At 40.3% G+C, this 19315-nt stretch overlaps 1 non-coding gene across 1 annotated transcript; it reads right to left on the bottom strand.

Moving 5' to 3' along the window:
- Positions 1-8845: 8845 nt before the first annotated feature.
- Trnas-cga (transfer RNA serine (anticodon CGA)) lies at positions 8846-8920 on the bottom strand. The gene has a single exon. It is a non-coding gene; the product is annotated as a tRNA-Ser (tRNA).
- Between the last annotated feature and the right edge of the window lie 10395 nt (positions 8921-19315).

Genomic DNA, 19315 nt, shown 5'->3' with positions numbered 1-19315 from the left:
TCCCTTTTGCCAATTCCTCATCGTCCATCGTGAGTTTACATACGTGCTGTCGTTCTCTAATGTTCGGTTCCCATAACCCATCAAAGTACCGGTCCTGTCTTGATGTCGTAGTCTGCGTTTAATAGTTGTTGCATTGTTACTTCCGCGATGCTTCCACTCCACAACACAGGGTGTTTCAAAAAGAATACGCTTATTTTGAATGCAAACATTTATTAAACTTTAAGACATGTGAATATGAAACTCTATACACATATTTACGAACCTCTCGAGTTCAGATTACAGGTGTTCAATATGTCCTCCAACACCACAAGAACAATATCACATCGATACTCAAATTCCCCCCCCCCCATGAACCATGGACCTTGCCGTTGGTGGGGAGGCTTGCGTGCCTCAGCGATACAGATGGCCGTACCGTAGGTGCAACCACAACGGAGGGGTATCTGTTGAGAGGCCAGACAAACGTGTGGTTCCTGAAGAGGGGCAGCAGCCTTTTCAGTAGTTGCAGGGGCAGCAGTCTGGATGATTGACTGATCTGGCCTTGCAACATAAACCAAAACGGCCTTGCTGTGCTGGTACTGCGAACGGCTGAAAGCAAGGGGAAACTACAGCCGTAATTTTTCCCGAGGACATGCAGCTTTACTGTATGATTAAATGATGATGGCATCCTCTTGGGTAAAATATTCCGGAGGTAAAATAGTCCCCCATTCGGATCTCCGGGCGGGGACTACTCAGGAGGATGTCGTTATCAGGAGAAAGAAAACTGGCGTTCTACGGATCGGAGCGTGGAATGTCAGATCCCTTAATCGGGCAGGTAGGTTAGAAAATTTAAAAATGGAAATGGATAGGTTAAAGTTAGATATAGTGGGAATTAGTGAAGTTCGGTGGCAGGAGGAACAAGACTTCTGGTCAGGTGATTACAGGGTTATAAACACAAAATCAAATAGGGGTAATGCAGGAGTAGGTTTAATAATGAATAGGAAAATAGGAATGCGGGTAAGCTACTACAAACAGCATAGTGAACGCATTATTGTGGCCAAGATAGATACGAAGCCCACACCTACTACAGTAGTACAAGTTTATATGCCAACTAGCTCTGCAGATGATGAAGAAATTGAAGAAATGTATGATGAAATAAAAGAAATTATTCAGATAGTGAAGGGAGACGAAAATTTAATAGTAATGGGTGACTGGAATTCGAGTGTAGGAAAAGGGAGAGAAGGAAACATAGTAGGTGAATATGGATTGGGGCTAAGAAATGAAAGAGGAAGCCGCCTAGTAGAATTTTGTACAGAGCACAACTTAGTCATAGGTAACACTTGGTTTAAGAATCATGAAAGAAGGTTGTATACGTGGAAGAACCCTGGAGATACTAAAAGGTATCAGATAGATTATATAATGGTAAGACAGAGATTTAGGAACCAGGTTTTAAGTTGTAAGACATTTCCAGGGGCAGATGTGGACTCTGACCACAATCTATTGGTTATGACCTGTAGATTAAAACTGAAGAAACTGCAAAAATGTGGGAAATTAAGGAGATGGGACCTGGATAAACTGAAAGAACCAGAGGTTGTACAGAGTTTCAGGGAGAGCATAAGGGAACAATTGACAGGAATAGGGGAAAGAAATACAGTAGAAGAAGAATGGGTAGCTCTGAGGGATGAAGTAGTGAAGGCAGCAGAGGATAAAGTAGGTAAAAAGACGAGGGCTGCTAGAAATCCTTGGGTAACAGAAGAAATATTGAATTTAATTGATGAAAGGAGAAAATATAAAAATGCAGTAAATGAAGCAGGCAAAAAGGAATACAAACGTCTCAAAAATGAAATCGAGAGGAAGTGCAAAATGGCTAAACAGGGATGGCTAGAGGATAAATGTAAGGATGTAGAGGCTTATCTCACTAGGGGTAAGATAGATACTGCCTACAGGAAAATTAAAGAGACCTTTGGAGAGAAGAAAACCACGTGTATGAATATCAAGAGCTCAGATGGCAACCCAGTTCTAAGCAAAGAAGGGAAGGCAGAAAGGTGGAAGGAGTATATAGAAGGTTTATACAAGGGTGATGTACTTAAGGACAATATTATGGAAATGGAAGAGGATGTAGATGAAGACGAAATGGGTGATACGATATTGCGTGAAGAGTTTGACAGAGCACTGGAAGACCTGAGTCGGAACAAGGCCCCCGGAGTAGACAACATTCCATTAGAACTACTGACGGCCTTGGGAGAGCCAGTCATGACAAAACTCTACCAGCTGGTGAGCAAGATGTATGAGACAGGCCAAATACCCTCAGACTTCAAGAAGAATATAATAATTCCAATCCCAAAGAAAGCAGGTGCTGACAGATGTGAAAATTACCGAACTATCAGTTTAATAAGTCACAGCTGCAAAATACTAACGCGAATTCTTTACAGACGAATGGAAAAACTGATAGATGCGGACCTCGGGGAGGATCAGTTTGGATTCCGTCGAAATGTTGGAACACGTGAGGCAATACTGACCTTACGACTTATCTTAGAAGAAAGATTAAGAAAAGGCAAACCTACGTTTCTAGCATTTGTAGACTTAGAGAAAGCTTTTGACAATGTTGACTGGAATACTCTTTTTCAAATTCTAAAGGTGGCAGGGGTAAAATACAGGGAGCGAAAGGCTATTTACAATTTGTACAGAAACCAGATGGCAGTCATAAGAGTCGAGGAGCATGAAAGGGAAGCAGTGGTTGGGAAAGGAGTGAGACAGGGTTGTAGCCTCTCCCCGATGTTATTCAATCTGTATATTGAGCAAGCAGTAAAGGAAACAAAAGAAAAATTTGGAGTAGGTATTAAAATTCATGGAGACGAAGTAAAAACTTTGAGGTTCGCCGATGACATTGTAATTCTGTCAGAGACGGCAAAGGACTTGGAAGAGCAGTTGAACGGAATGGACAGTGTCTTGAAAGGAGGATATAAGATGAACATCAACAAAAGCAAAACGAGGATAATGGAATGTAGTCCAATTAAATCGGGTGATGCTGAGGGAATTAGATTAGGAAATGAGACACTTAAAGTAGTAAAGGAGTTTTGCTATTTAGGAAGTAAAATAACTGATGATGGTCGAAGTAGAGAGGATATAAAATGTAGACTGGCAATGGCAAGGAAAGCGTTTCTGAAGAAGAGAAATTTGTTAACATCGAATATAGATTTAAGTGTCAGGAAGTCATTTCTGAAAATATTTGTTTGGAGTGTAGCCATGTATGGAAGTGAAACATGGACGATAACTAGTTTGGACAAGAAGAGAATAGAAGCTTTCGAAATGTGGTGCTACAGAAGAATACTGAAGATAAGGTGGATAGATCACGTAACTAATGAGGAGGTATTGAATAGGATTGGGGAGAAGAGAAGTTTATGGCACAACTTGACTAGAAGAAGGGATCGGTTGGTAGGACATGTTTTGAGGCATCAAGGGATCACAAATTTAGCATTGGAGGGCAGTGTGGAGGGTAAAAATCGTAGAGGGAGACCGAGAGATGAGTACACTAAGCAGATTCAGAAGGATGTAGGTTGCAGTAGGTACTGGGAGATGAAGAAGCTTGCACAGGATAGAGTAGCATGGAGAGCTGCATCAAACCAGTCTCAGGACTGAAGACCACAACAACAACAACTCAAATTCCTCCTGTACTCGGGCAAGCATGTCCTTCGTCAGTGATGTTATGGCAGTACGGATCCGGTTCTTCAACTCTTCGAGTTTCTGTGCGAGTGGTGGTACATAAACGTTGTCTTTAACGACACCCCACAGCAAGAAGTAAGAGGGTGTCAAATCTGGTGACCGTGGTGCCCAGGTGAAACATTCGAAGTCGCCAGCTCCTTGACGACCATTCAACGGTTTGGTAGTGTATCATTCTGTAATTCACGCATTGGTAAATCCAGTGAGGGGGTACCTTGTCTTGTTGAAAAATGAAGTTGTTTTCGTGCAGCCTCGGAAACAACCAGCTTTATAACATAATGAGATACTGCTGACCATTAACCGTGTCTCCGTCAAAGAAGAATGGGCAGCGAGGACTCTTTCCTTTACATACACATCCTGTATTTAGAAACTGTCGATACTATCTGCGAATGTCCCACCCATTCGGAGGATCAATTTGGTACCTCAACCTGAAACGTCTTTGCACTGGAATCACGGAATTTCTCTTCGCAAACTCGAAAACACAAAATGATTTCTGCTGCTGAGTAGTCATTTTTTTAAAAGACGGTTACCAAGCAAAACGGAAGACAACTGACATCTAGCGGCTATTAATATAAACTAGACTATGTATTCGTTTCTCAAATAGCAGAGCCGAGGAGCAGCGATCGATAGTTTGGACAAAATAATACATTGTAATACGTACATTCTTTTTGAAACACCCTGTACTTTATGCCCATAAGAACCATATTCTTTTTTCAAGTGATATATTACCAGCGCAGCTAAAGTGAAAACATTTGCTTGAACTTGCGTCTTGTGAAACCTCAGAGTTTTAACAACGACGTATGGTAGTTTTTCAGTGTTTCTAAAAGTCTGCCTATACTGATACATCGAAATATGCTTCTATATTGCTCACTGTTTGATTTTAATAAAGTTTCACGATTATTTAGCTGTCCATGCAAAGTTTCTTTTGTGTATTTAATTAGAAGAGACGTCCAGATTTTTGATAAAGTAATGCTACTATACTCTAGAAACGCTGTCGGTGAAATTTGGCAAGAAGTAAGCTTTCATAGTACAAGTAAATGAAAAAAATCATAAAACTGCTAAATTATAATTACATCACATGATAAAAATTTCTTTCTCATTTGTTCCCCGACGTCACACTTGAAATTGAAATGGTCAGCAGTTCTGCTTTCTGGCTAACTATGTGACAATGGTGAAAATCAAACATAAGGCAAGGGAACAGTCGATGTCTTGAGAGTGTCAGTGTCGACAACGGGAAAAAATGGTAGAGATTCTCGGTTCCCGGAATGGATGAACTGTCTACACAGTTCTCTCATTGCGTGAGTCCCACTTGCACCGATGACGCAGTCGGCCGACGGCCATCTTGTGGCGATCGCAGACGCGCGCCACGTGGTCATCTAACGGGCACTTGTGTAGGTTGGCTGCAGCTCGCTGGATTGTCGTCTCGCATGGAGCAGGAACACGGTACAATAAATCAGTACTTATGCTAAACAGGCAATAATAAGGATACGAATAAAACATTTATCTTACTTACCGTGCGTGGGTGATGTGTCACACTTCACATTTCGTGCCGCTACCTTCACACGTGAAATCTGCTGACTCTTTGTCCACCGTAGCCATTGATGTCACTTCGAGTTACGTATTCTCATTTCTCACTCATGTTTACAAATTGGCCTCGCGTTATGCCAGTCTGGCGATGCCAGGCCGGCATGCATAATGGCGGTACAAGCGCGCACTTCTTATTTATGTCACATAATGGCGGAGAGGTGGTTATCTGCAACACTTAGGTAATAACACACAGTACTCTTAGGATCTCTTACGTCGGGCACCGCCCATTTGCGGAGAAGAAATTGTGTGTTGATCCGCGGCGATTAGCGTCCGACTCAAGTCGCCCAACAGCAGTTTATAAAGCGGCCACATTTCCGCCGTGTTCGTAAACATGCGCGACAGAAATTACGGCAAATTGAAAATTTTAGCGCCGGCTAATTTTGCATAATTATTCGACGTTCCGCTCAGGGTGTCGTTAGACAGCTGTTTTATGCGGGTCTCGCCCAGTGTAGGCGGCTGTGGGTGCTTTCTACCGGGCGGAATACTTCACTGCACTTATCTAGACGGCAGCGGCGCCGATCGCTGGGTAGGTTTGACGTCCGCCAACCACAAAGTTCCGAAACGCCGAGGCAGCAAAAAAATATGACGCCGCTTTTAGTCATGGCGCTGCCAGAATGTTTGGTGCTAAACTTTACTAAAGCACTTAATTTCGCGATACTAGCAGTGATCAACGGTGAGATACGCCGATTAAGCCGCATAAAAGTTAGTAAAGTAAGTGTTTATTTGAATGGGGGAAAAATAATTTGAAAGTCTGATTGTGTAGATTTGATGCCGTTCATTTCATTGCCGTAAGAAGATATTCATTCATCACTGATAAGTCGCTTTGCAAAAGCCATTAAGGAACCTCCGTGACCAAACAGAGAAAAAACAACAGGATAGGTGAATTTAGTGCCATCAGTTCGGTATGACCATATGAAGGGAATAATTTACTGTTGGTTCGTACGCCCTTACATTTCTAGTTAGACTCCAGATCTACAGTTTTAATGTCTTAGTAAGGCTGTCAGAGCACAATGTGGCTCAAAGAAAGACTGCCATTCTTTTGCCGATTAAGATGACGTGCCAAGAGGAATGCTGTCGTAGTTAAGACAACAGGTTTATTTACGGACACTGGGCTACATATAGAACGGTACATCATATGAAGAGTTGGATTTGTTAGAAGGATTCTCAGAAAATGCAATGTATGAATTACGAAAATCACATACAAGGTGAGAGATCGAACAGTTCTAGAGAGCTGCTACATCTCTGGGCTTCCTTATCCGATGGGCTGCTAGGAGTGTAACGTCAGTATAAACCATACGGACGTGTAACAATGATGACCATACTGCTTGCAATCTCTGTAAGGAACGCAACGTTGTTGTTTGGAAATCTTCTTGGATAAAATACACACATCAAAAAAAGTTTTGCATCACCTCGGTTCTGAGAGTTTCCGAACGTGTACAGAAAATTGGAATATACATCAACATACACATTATTTCCACCCTTTTTATTGGTCATGAAAACCACACATTGCATATTGTACCTGTGGTGACCCCGCCTGACACCACAGTTGCTAGGTGGTAGCCTTTAAATCGGCCGCGGTCCGGTACTATACGTCGGACCCGCGTGTCGCCACTATCAGTGATTGCAGACCGAGCGCCGCCACACGGCAGGTCTAGAGAGACTTCCTAGCACTCACCCCAGTTGTACAGCCGACTTTGCTAGCGATGGTTCACTGATTAAATACGCTCTCATTTGCCGAGACAATAGTTAGCATAGCCTTCAGCTACGTTATTTGCTACGACCTAGCAAAGCGCCATTATCAGTTACTATTGATGTTGTGAACTATGTACCGTCAAGAGCGACATTCGTCATTAATGGATTAAAGTTAAGTATTCCACCAGCTACGTCCGTTTTTCTAAATTCTAATTTCCTTGTCCTGTTCCAGACCTCACGCCAGCCTGCGTGAGTTGAAACGCGTGCCTTTCGGCCTCCTCTAGTAACACGGTGTTGGCTCTCCTGCCAACCACAACATTGGCGACGAGGCAAAACCGCGTTCTTCTCTATATTGCCCTGATTTCCTTGTGTAATGGCTTCGCCACAATCTCCAGATGTATTGTCCGAATTTTATCGCTTACAGAATCAGCAGACGCAGGCCTTACTGGATGCCCTTGGACAGCTCGTCCAGGGTCAACGTGCGATGCAAAAGATACGGCAGCAGCCGCTTCACCGCTAACGCAGCCACAACACGCTGTTGCACACACTTTTCGACCTTTTGCTGCTGCACTGGAAAGCTGGACGGAGTGGTCACGCCAATTTGGATTCCATCTCGCCGCCTACAGAATTCAAGGTAACGAGCTGGAGCCTTATGTCTTATCATCGGTCGGCGTACAAACGTACCGTGTGATAGTCAAATTATTTCCCCGGCGCGACATAGCAACTCTGTCTTACGAAGAAATTTTGTCTGCATTAGATGCATATTTCAAAGAATCAGTCAATGTAGTTGCGAAAAGGTATACCTTTTTTCGTACAAAACGTACGGCAGGTTAGATTAACCGGGAGTGGTTTGCAACCTTGCAAAGGCCTTACTAGGGATTGTGCTTTTGAGTGTCAATGTAGACTCCCTTATTCATATACTATGGTACGTGATGCAATTGCACAGAACGTTTCTGATGTTCGTATAAGGGAACAAATTTTGAAACTAGTAAATCCGTCCCTTCAACAAGTGATGGACATCTTGGATCGGCAGGACACACTTGACTTTGCTCAGGAATCATTTGAAACTTCGCCAACAGTGTGTCAGGTTAACCGGCCCGCCGGGCGAGTTGCACGGAGCAGTAAACAGCCCTCGCCCCCCGCCGCGCCGCTGCCGCCAGGCTCTCAACCACGTGTGCCGCGCCGGCAATCAAATGCAGTATCAAATCATGCCGCCGGTATGCTACTAAACATTCGCGTGAGAATTGCACGTCACGCCAAGCTATTTGCTTTTATTGTAATAAAAACGGACATGTTCAGAGTGTTTGCCAGAAAAAGCTCAGATCGGAAACTCACAACCATTCCAGGCCCTTTGCTTCGCGCCGGATTCGAACCAAGGATACTCAGGCTCGTGAAACTTCGCCCATGGAAATTCATGTAATTCATTCCACTCCGCTCTGTGCCACTCTAACAGTGACTGTGTTCGTCCCACAAATAGTGTGCGTCGACATCGCAGGAAATCCCGTCAAGTCGCAAGTGATTATGTATCAGTGTCAGTTCACGTTGGACGAGACAGTCGCTCTTGTCGTCAGCAGGAAAATAAACTTTTTGTAGATTTGGACATTAACGCCAATGTGATACCATTCCAGCTCGATACCGGAGCTGCAATTTTACTGATCAATCAAAATACTTACAAACTGCTGGGCACACCTACGTTGCGTGCCGCAAATGTTAAGTTAACTAGCTATTCAGGTCAAGAGATCCCTGTGTTTAGGACAGTGCAGCCTTCTTGCAACATACAAAGGGCAAACAAAACTTGTGTCCAGAATGAGATTTTCACTCTGCAGCGGAGTGTGCGCTGATATGAAACTTCCTGTCAGATTAAAACTGTATGCCCGACCGAGACTCGAACTCGGGACCTTTGCCTTTCGCGGGCAAGTGCTCTACCAACTGAGCTACCGAAGCACGACTCACGTCCGGTACTCACAGCTTTACTTCTGCCAGTATCCGTCTCCTACCTTCCAAACTTTACAGAAGCTCTTCTGCGAACCTTGCAGAAACTCCTGAAAGAAAGGATACTGCAGAGACATGGCTTAGCCACAGCCTGAGGGATGCTTCCAGAATGAGATTTTCACTCTGCAGCGGAGTGTGCGCTGATATGAAACTTCCTGGCAGATTAAAACTGTGTGCCCGACCGAGACTCAAACTCGGGACCTTTGCCTTTCGCGGGCAAGTGCTCTACCAACTGAGCTACCGAAGCACGACTCACGTCCGGTACTCACAGCTTTACTTCTGGCAGTATCCGTCTCCTACCTTCCAAACTTTACAGAAGCTCTTCTGCGAAAACCTGTGTCATTTTACGTCCATCATTCTTCTTCTGCAGTGAACTTGTTTGATTTCGATTTATTTAAGTTGTTTAACTGGTGTATAGTAAATCAGGTCCTATCAGTGAACCAGACTGTGCCTTCAGACAGTGTTTCTCGTCTATGTGAAGAATTTGCCGACATTTTTGCACCGGGCCTCGCTTGCGCTAAGAAATATAAAGCACATTTGGAACTGAAAGTAAACGCGCAACCAAAAATATTCAGAGCGCGCAATGTTCCCCACGCATTGCGTGATGAGGTCGCAAAAACATGTAAGTAGGCTGTTTAGGATTTTTTTTATTTGTAACACCACCTCTGTATGAAAATCACTGGCTGTGCTGTGTGCAGTATGTGGCTGGTTGGCATTGTTGTAATTCTCGCCATTGTAGCGTTGGGCAGTTGGCTCTTAACGGCGCGTAGCGTTGCGCAGTTGGAGGTGAGCCGCCAGCAGTGGTGGATGTGGGGAGAGAGATGGCGGAGTTTTGAAATTTGTAAGAATGGATGTCATGAACTGATATATATTCAAATGGCTCTGAGTACTATGGGACTCAACTGCTGTGGTCATCAGTCCCCTAGAACTTAGAACTAATTAAACCTAACTAACCTAAGGACATCACACACATCCATGCCCGAGGCAGGATTGAAACCTGCGACCGCAACAGTTTCACGGTTCCGGACTGCGCGCCTAGAACAGCGAGACCACCGCGGCCGGCTAACTGATATATATATATATTATGACTATTAAGGTAAATACATTGTTTGTTCTCTATTAAAATCTATTAGTAGTTAGTGCCTTCCGTAGTTTGAATCTTTTATTTAGCTGGCAGTAGTGGCGCTCGCTGTATTGCAGTAGTTCGAGTAACGAAGATTTTTGGTGAGGTAAGTGATTTGTGAAAGGTATAGGTTAATGTTAGTCAGGGCCATTCTTTCGTAGGGATTTTTGAAAGTCAGATTGCGTTGCGCTAAAAAATATTGTGTGTCGGTCTAAGCACATTCTTGTATAATTTTTCTAAGGGGACGTTTCATATGTCGACCCTTAGCTGAGGATACCTCACTGGAATCTTCTGACTTTTTCTTGTAGTCTGTGTAATTAGTGTTATTACTGTTACTGTTATTACAGTTAATGGAACAAATGGGACAAAGGCTACAAAAGTTAGATACAACGCTTGAACAAAATCAGAAACAAATGGGACGAAATCTTCAAAAGTTAGACACAATGGAACAAAATCAGAGACAAACACAGCAAAAGCTGCAAAAGTTAGACACAATGGAACAAAATCTTCAAAAGTTAGATACCTTGGAACAAAATCAGACACAAACACAGCAGAAGCTTCAAAAGTTAGACACAATGGAACAAAATCTTCGGAAGTTAGACACCACACTTGAACAAACAAGTGAAGATTTAACTACTGTGTTACATAACATTGAATCGAAATGTCAAAAAATCTTTAATGACGTAAAAACACAAATTTGTGACCATTTTCAACCTATTTTTTCGCGGCATGAAAATGCATTACAGAATCACGAAGCAGCCATAAAAGAACTCCAACCTATGGTTCGTGAAAATCACGACACCTTGCAAGTTAAAATGGACTCAGTTGCATCCACCGATTCGTTTACGCAACTTGCAAGAACTCAGGAAAACTTAAAGGACACAGTAGATTAGATTTCAACACAAATGGGCACTCTGAAACTTGGTTCAGAAAAACACACTGAGGAAATGTGTTCACTATCGGAGAAAGTAGCCGAACTTTCGGATCAATTCACTAATTTATCTGCAAAGGTAGATGATGATCTGAATGACACAAGACCTGTAGCCATCACTGACGCAGAAGAGTATGAACAAATTAAGAAATTCAAACAAAATCAGAATCAAATTAATACACAATACAAAAGAGAAATCCGGGAAGTACAAGATCAGTTGACGCAGGTAATACAAAAATTACATATTTCAGAGGACACTCGCGCTCCAACACGGGAAGACGAGTTCAGAAATACGGAAAAGCCACAAAATAATAACACAGGGCATTTCGGAAACCATGAAAGAAATTGGCAAGGTGCACCGAATTTTGAGATGGAACCGCCGACACGACGTAACAATGACCTATATGCTACTCGCCGACACGATGATTTTGACTATAAGCTGTTCATTACTGCACGTAAATTCAAAACATTTAAGAATTCTGGCAACGACATTCATCCACAAGCGTGGCTCCATTAATTCTCTCATTGTTTTCCTCCCAACTGGTCATTAGAGCACAGATTAGAATTTATGTGTGGCTACTTGGAGAATGAACCAGCTGTAAGAATGCGATCGGTCATTCACGTTGTCACAGGGAAGGAGAATTTTATCATGCCTTTCTCTCAGCGTATTGGTCTCAAGCTACACAAGACCGAGTAAAACATAGCATCATAATGATGAAACATTTCGAACAATCTGAATTTTCCAGTCTTGTCAAATATTTCGAAGACATGTTACATAAGAATCAGTATCTTTCAAACCCATACAGCCGCTCAGAACTAATCCGCATTTGCTTAATCAAATTACCTGAACATTTACGACAGATTATCTTAGCAGGACGATGCAAAGACGACTTTGAAGCTTTTCAGGGACTGTTACAAGAACTGGAAATTGACACTGACAATCGCGGAACGTGAAAACAAGAGCACAACAATTACAGGTCACACCTGTCACAATTCCGCGATGACAGAAATAATACACGACAAGGCTATTCGTACAACGTACACCAACCGTATGACAACCGTTGGCAGAGTAGTAATAATTACAGGGAAAGATCACCTCTCCACGGTAATGACTATCACAGAGACAATCAGAGAAACAGACAATATGGAAACCAAAATAATTATTATCAAGGGAGACAGAATAACTTCAGACGCAACGGTCCAGCGCACAGTTACGATTCAGGAAGAAATTCTCCACCACGTGACCGACAAGAAAAAAACTATGGAATCTATCGACATGACGACAGACGGTACGATCGTAACGACAGACCTGAATTGCAGCAGAACTGGCGGGATTCAAACAGAGCAGGGCCCTCTCGACAAGGTGAATTTGTAGAAGTTACGTCTCCAAATCCCAATAACGACGCGCGCCAACAAAGAGACAATAGGCAATGACTCATACCGCTGGCAGCCACAAAACGTACGTATGAAACTGACGACGCAGTTGCGGTAGCTAGTAATTACGTAAAAATGGAAGACATTAGGGACATCTTACTCCAGGAACACTACGTAAAACATAACAACATTGCATATCCTGTGATTCACATGACTGTAAATGACGTAAAATTTACGGCAGTACTTGATTCTGGCAGTAACATTTCAGTAATTAGTGAAACAACTTTTAGCAAATGCAACAAATTGAACGATTGCCCCAAACTTCCGTTACGTAAGATTAAATTACAAGATGCAATCGTTGGCAAATGTGTAGATGTACGCCAATAAACCAACTTAGAATTCTTTTGTCAAAGCCACAGCTTCTCTATGAACTTTCTTATTGTTCCATAATTGTCGACATAAATTATACTGGGAGTAGACTTTTTGAATGAATACAAAGCAATCTTAAACTTTCACGATGCTGAAATAAGTTTAGAGAAAGAAGGTAAGTCAATAGCTTTGAAATTTGAAGATTGGCTCTCAAACCATGACGAGGAAATTAATCGGCTTTACCTTCTGTTAGGCAACAGTTCGGAATTTTCTACGGAACTAGACACTAACAGTCACTCTGCAAGTACTGACAGGGATGATATCGACGGCATATTTGAAACTAATGAGTTAATTCAGAATAAAATTCAAACAATTGAGAATTGTAATGACACTGATAGGCAGGACCTTTTTGAGATTTTACAAGCACATTCCACAGTTTTTACTCACAAAACAGGAACAATCAAGGGATTTCAATACCAATTTCGTGTTCGTGAGCATACTAAATTTTGTGTTAGACCATACGTAATTCCAGCACATTATAGGGACCGTGTTAGAACAGAAATACAATCTATGCTTGACGAGGGCATTATTGAGCCTGCAGTAAGCTCATACAACAATCCATTACATGTTGTTGAGAAGCAAAATGGATCGATCAGGCTTGTATTAGATTCGAGACAAATCAATACTATCATTATTCCTGAAACAGACAGGCCGCATACGTTGGAAGAACTTCTTCAAAATTTTAATGGTGTAAAAGTGTTGTCTTCCATTGATCTCAGATCCAGCTTTTATCAAATCGAAATTCATCCAGAATGTAGAAAATACACAGCTTTCCTTTGTTTCGGCGTTTGTTATCAGTTTCGGAAACTTCCTTTTGGTTTGGACATTTCTTCGGCAGTGTTCATTCGCGGGCTAAATTCCATATTACCTGATTTCTTAAAACGTCACATCACCTTATATGTGGACGATATTCTGATAGCAGAAGCCTCATGGGAACAACATAATCGCATCCTCAACAGCGTGTTACATATTTTTACAGAATCTGGAATTACAGTTAACTTGGAAAAGTCTGAATTCGGTAGGACAAAGGTGAATTCAGCCGGATCCTGAAAAGCTAGAAACAATCAAAGCCATTCCAGTTCCATCCACAAAAAAACAAGTCCGCAGTTTTCTAGGTCTCGTAAATTTTTACCGTCGTTTTCTGAATATGCAAATTCTAGTTACACAAAAACTTTGTTCTCTCATTGGAAAAAATACTATTTGGAACTCGGACGAACAAGCACAGTTGGAATTCAATTCCTTGAAAGAATCGCTATTTAACGCACCAATACTAGCTCATCCAGATTGTCACAAGATTTCTGCCTTAGCACGGATTCTTCTAAAGTCGGTCTTGGTGCCCATTTATTTCAAGAAGCCATAGAAAATGACACTACCCTTCAGAAAACCATTGCTTTTGCTAGCCGAGTGCTAACAAAATCTGAAAAAAAAAATATTCCGTTACTGAATTAGAAGTTTTAGCTGTCGTTTGGGAATTTAACAAATTCCGTTTCTTTCTTTCTGGAAAGGACGTAAAAGTATACAGTGATCATCGTGCATTACAATTTCTTATGCCTTCAAAATTAAATCAGGACAGGTTAAAACGTTGGACATTGTTTCTGCAAGAATTCCACTTCACAATAGTCTACATTCCTGGCAAGGAGAACATTGTTGCGGACGCACTGTCACGCGCACCGGCTGGGCTTGAGAAAAGTAACACAGAAGGCAACCTCGAGAAATATTTCAGTATTCTTTACATTCACAAAGTCGCCTTTGAAAATTTCATCACCACATCTTTAAAGGACATTGCTCATGAACAAGATAAAGATCCGATTTGGAAAGACATCAAAAGCAAATGGCATGAAAAGACACACACAGTTTCGGCATTATTATCTGGTTAGAAACAACATACTGTTCAGACGCTGCACTGTTGATGACAAGCTATGGGTACTTTGCATTCCTGACGATTTTGTTAATAAGCTTATTTGGTACATTCATTTCAGCTATGCACATTTTGGTCCACGAAAATGTTATCATATTCTTTGGACGACTTGTTATTTTAACAATATGGAAAAGAGAATTCAAAGAGTCTTGTCTATCTGTAAAGTTTGTCAAAAGGCGAAACCATCTACTGTCTCACATCGTGCTCCGTTGTTTCCGATCATTCCTTCTAGATTAATAGAATTTGCTGCTGTTGATCTCTTGGGACCGCTTGTCAGAACATCTAATGGATTTTCGTACGTTGTAGTCGCTGTTGAACTTACTTCAAAATTTGTTTCTTTCACTCCGTTACGTAAAACCACTGGACGGTCTGTATCCAACGCCTTTGTTAAAAATTTCTTACATGAAGTTGGACACGTTAGTAAAGTCATTTCAGATAACGGACCGCAATTCAGATCTGCTGTTTGGTCACGAATGCTTCGTAACCATAAAATCAAATCTGTTTTTATTTCATTGTACTCACCACATTGTAACCCATCTAAACGGATTATGAAAGAAATCAATAAGCTTTGCAGACTTTATTGTCATAGAAAGCATCAGCATTGGGACAGAATTTACACTTATTTCAAAACGTGCTGAATGAAATGCCTCATGACTCCACTGCTTTACCACCTGTTCTTGTACTGAAGAATAAAGAACCACTGAACAGAATCAGAGAGCTTGTACCTTTTCCGAATACACGTAAACTTCGACACAAAGACATAATTGATTTGGCTATTAAAAATATAAATTCTGCTGCAGACAAAAGGTGAAAATTGAACGGTAAAGCAAATGCTAAGAAATTATATATTGGTCAGAAAGTTCTCATTAAAGCTCATTCATTGTCACATAAGAAGAAACACTTGAGTCACAAATTCTTTCTAGTTTACAATGGACCTTACAGAATCCGATGTATACCACATGATAATTGCGTTGAAGTTGAAACTCTGCATACTAGGAAGAGTAAAGGTTTACACCACATTTCACATGTAAAACCGTTTATTGAAAGTTAATCTGCTTTTTAATTTTGTATTTGCCATATAACTTTTCACTTCACATGACTAGTATGCTTTGTCAGACTTATAATCTGTTAACATGCAACACTGTTTGAAGTTAAATATCCAATCAAGAACTAAGAGAACTTATTTAAACAGAAATTACGAATGCATTGTTATAGTGAACAGACGACACACTGTTATTGTGTGTGTGTGTACATTCTTGCTTGTTAGTGGCACGATTACGTAACGACTATAAGGCTCAAATACGTAGAACATTTACCAGTACTGCTAATGAGATTTTAATGCTACATTTTGGTTTACTTGAAAATACATTCTGGATTTAGAGTACTTTCTGTGAGATACCAGATGACACAGTGGTTAGTATATGTGACAGCTACACGATTATATCACGACGCTACTAATGAGTGACAATTTACAATGTTGCTTTTGCGGTGTATCTGTTTTATATCTGCACAGTTTTTCTGAATTATTCTGGAAAGTAAAACATGTTTTACTAGTAACTTTTGTGGCATAGCTACAATGAGACAGCCTTTTCCGTAGCACAACAATATGTTACATTATAATACTTTCTTGATCACGATAAGGTACGTAATAAATACGATATCTATACACACAGCATTTCCCTTTTGTTTATCATGAGGTAAGTACATTGACTTCTGCAGAACTTAGCTTTCGGAGTACGATATCTACGACACTTCCACAGAGATTATCTTACAACACGACGCACAGTTTAGCGCTACAGTACACGTATTTGAGTGACTAATTTTGTACTTAAAACATTTATTTTTAAAGATATTTGAAGTACAATGATACAAAGGTTTTCCGTGATACATTTCATTCCATTGCTGTAATCTGCAACACCTGAGGATATAATTACATTAATCCTCAGGGAGGTACACGCTTACTTTGTGTACCATGTGTTTGGCAAGCAGAAGAAGCCCTAGCTAATATGGTATTTGCTTATACAACTTTATACATAGGTACCATATTTCTCTAACACAGAATTACACAGCTATCTGATTATTTAACTAAGAAACAAAAATTTTTTTCTACATCAGTACACATTGTTTACTCAATTACACAGTTGTATTACTTCACACTTACGAAATTGTATTTTGTCTGTACTTTGTGAACTGTTCATATTTTTTCAGAACCATTGTGATACTATGAGAGCTTTCAATGATGTATTTGGTATGAGATCATGATTTTTAAAGAACGTTTGAGGTAGATGACACTTTTGACATGGGCACAGATTTTTTTTTAGGTTTTGAAATTATTGAAGGAAGCCATGACGATTTTGAGATTTGGCAGAGGTTTTATGATGTTATGATGACGATGTGTATGACGCTGTTGCGGTATGTTTATGATCAATAGGGTGATGCCATGTGAGGAATTTGATTATGCTACGTATTTATTATGAAGAAATATTGAAGAAGTGTCTACGAATATTTATATGTATAATAAGGTAAGGAATAATGAGTAGTGGTTAGGGACTCTGATTTGTGGAAAAGGATGCTGGAAACCAAGAACTGTACTTTAAGAATTATGAAATGTGTGTACATGGGTGAATGTATTACAATGCTGTGGAAAATTTTTTGGACACTGTTGCATTTATAGGATTTTATTTTCTATATGTTTGTAACGCAAATTCTCAACCTGTGAAAATATTTTTACATGAGACTGTCACTGTAGCGGAAAATGCTGTCGTAAATATTTCGGTAAGAAAGGAAAGTGACCGTGACGTAATGCGTTGTGAGCGGCCAGGTGTGCCAGCTGTCTTGAGAAAAGTCATTAGTGTGTGCCTTTCAGAGGCACAGGTGGAGAAAAAAGGAGGCCATTAACCTCGCTATTGACATTCCTTTGTAGAAAGCATCGCAAATACGGCCCCCCCCCCCCCCAATCTTGAAAACATATGATTACACTGTGAAGCTCTTAATTTATGATATTTACTGAAATGAAATGATGAGAAACATTTTATATCTATTGTCTTTCTAGCTGAGAGATTGCTCGTTTAATATCCAGTTTCTATCTGCCTGCAGCATTGGTTAAAATAAAATTTAATAGATGTACTAATATCACTATTTTCTGTCTGCAGACCCAGTAAAGAATCATTTTATGATGTACTTTCTCAGAAAAGAGAGCACAAATAGACATTTCCCTTCACAGGAATTCCAAAATTAATTTTTTATGATTTGGTAACTTATCTGCTAGTGTATGTTCTCGCGATGCATCACTCTAGTGTTAAGATGTGACATAGGTATTAAACATTTTTACTGTAATATTTTTTCTGCTTCAGGTTTGTCATGTTTAGATATAAGTTATTGCATTTGCTGCTGCTGTTTTCCAGGCATAATGTTACTGAATTTGACTTTGTATTACTCTGTTAAGCCAGTTTTACTACGGATTTATTGTTCTTGTTTGCTGTGCATTGCCTTATATTAGTTGTAATATTTTTGCTTGCTTTGACAACTTCCATTTTTTTTATTGCTTTATATGAGTTTTAATATTGCTGCTTGCTTTGACAACTTCCATTTTTTCCATTGCTGTTTGTATTAATTGTTTTGTGCTGCTGCATTGCCTCATTCCTTAGTTTAGCATCTGAGCTCTGTAGCTTTAAGTTAGCTTAAGATAGGGTAGGCTATAAAAGAGAACAAGTTGTGATGAATTGGAAGAAATGCATTGAGAAGCTATAAGAAAATGATTTGGCCAAAAAAGTAGTGTACAGTGGAGAAAAACTATTTTTGAAAGAGGATGTGAACAAAATACAGAAAGCATGCTTGGATAGGATATTTTTGGTGGAAACAAATGTTGAGATATGACGAAAGATCTACAGAATGAAGTTTTGGGTTGGACTGCAGTACCAAATGTCACACTGAAAACAAACCCTGTCCTGTATTTTGAGTTATTACTCTATGTGAATCTGTGTTTGTCCTGTCTTTATGTGTTTAGGTAATAAGATTTCCATTATAGAATTTTTCTGATAATATGTTATTTTCCTTGTAAAGATGTTTAGACATTATTCATTCTGTTCTGTTTTAATGCTCATGTGTGAAGCTGATGTTTCAAAAGTTATTCTGATCTTTATGGATGTACTTATGTCATAATTATTGTAACACTGATGTGCATGTTTATTTCTATTCTTTTGTAAGGCCTGTTTTACTACAAATGTTATGTGTATTATTATCTTTTAATGATGTATTTTGTACCTTTGTTATTTTATTCTTATGTTATAAATTTTGAATTGCCACCAGTTCATCAAATTAAGTAACTTGTAAATTACATTTCGCTGCACACGTTTCTATTGCTCATAGTGTATGGACAATATGTGAAAAGTAGGGACTGATAGTGTTTGCACGTGTGTTAATAATTCAGCAAGTGACTGGATAACAGCATTGCTGGTTCTAAGGACATTTCAAACAAATTCTTTGTGAGTGGACAAGTGGTGGTATATGGACTTGCTATATTCTCCGCAAGACTCTTCGATGGTGATTGTGCACCTGCCCAGTCTACAAGGAC

Source organism: Schistocerca gregaria, chromosome 2, assembly GCF_023897955.1.
Source record: "Schistocerca gregaria isolate iqSchGreg1 chromosome 2, iqSchGreg1.2, whole genome shotgun sequence".
Lineage (NCBI taxonomy): Eukaryota > Metazoa > Arthropoda > Insecta > Orthoptera > Acrididae > Schistocerca > Schistocerca gregaria.
The sequence above is the reverse complement of the archived record's forward strand: the minus strand, read 5'-3'. Positions and strand labels throughout refer to the sequence as shown.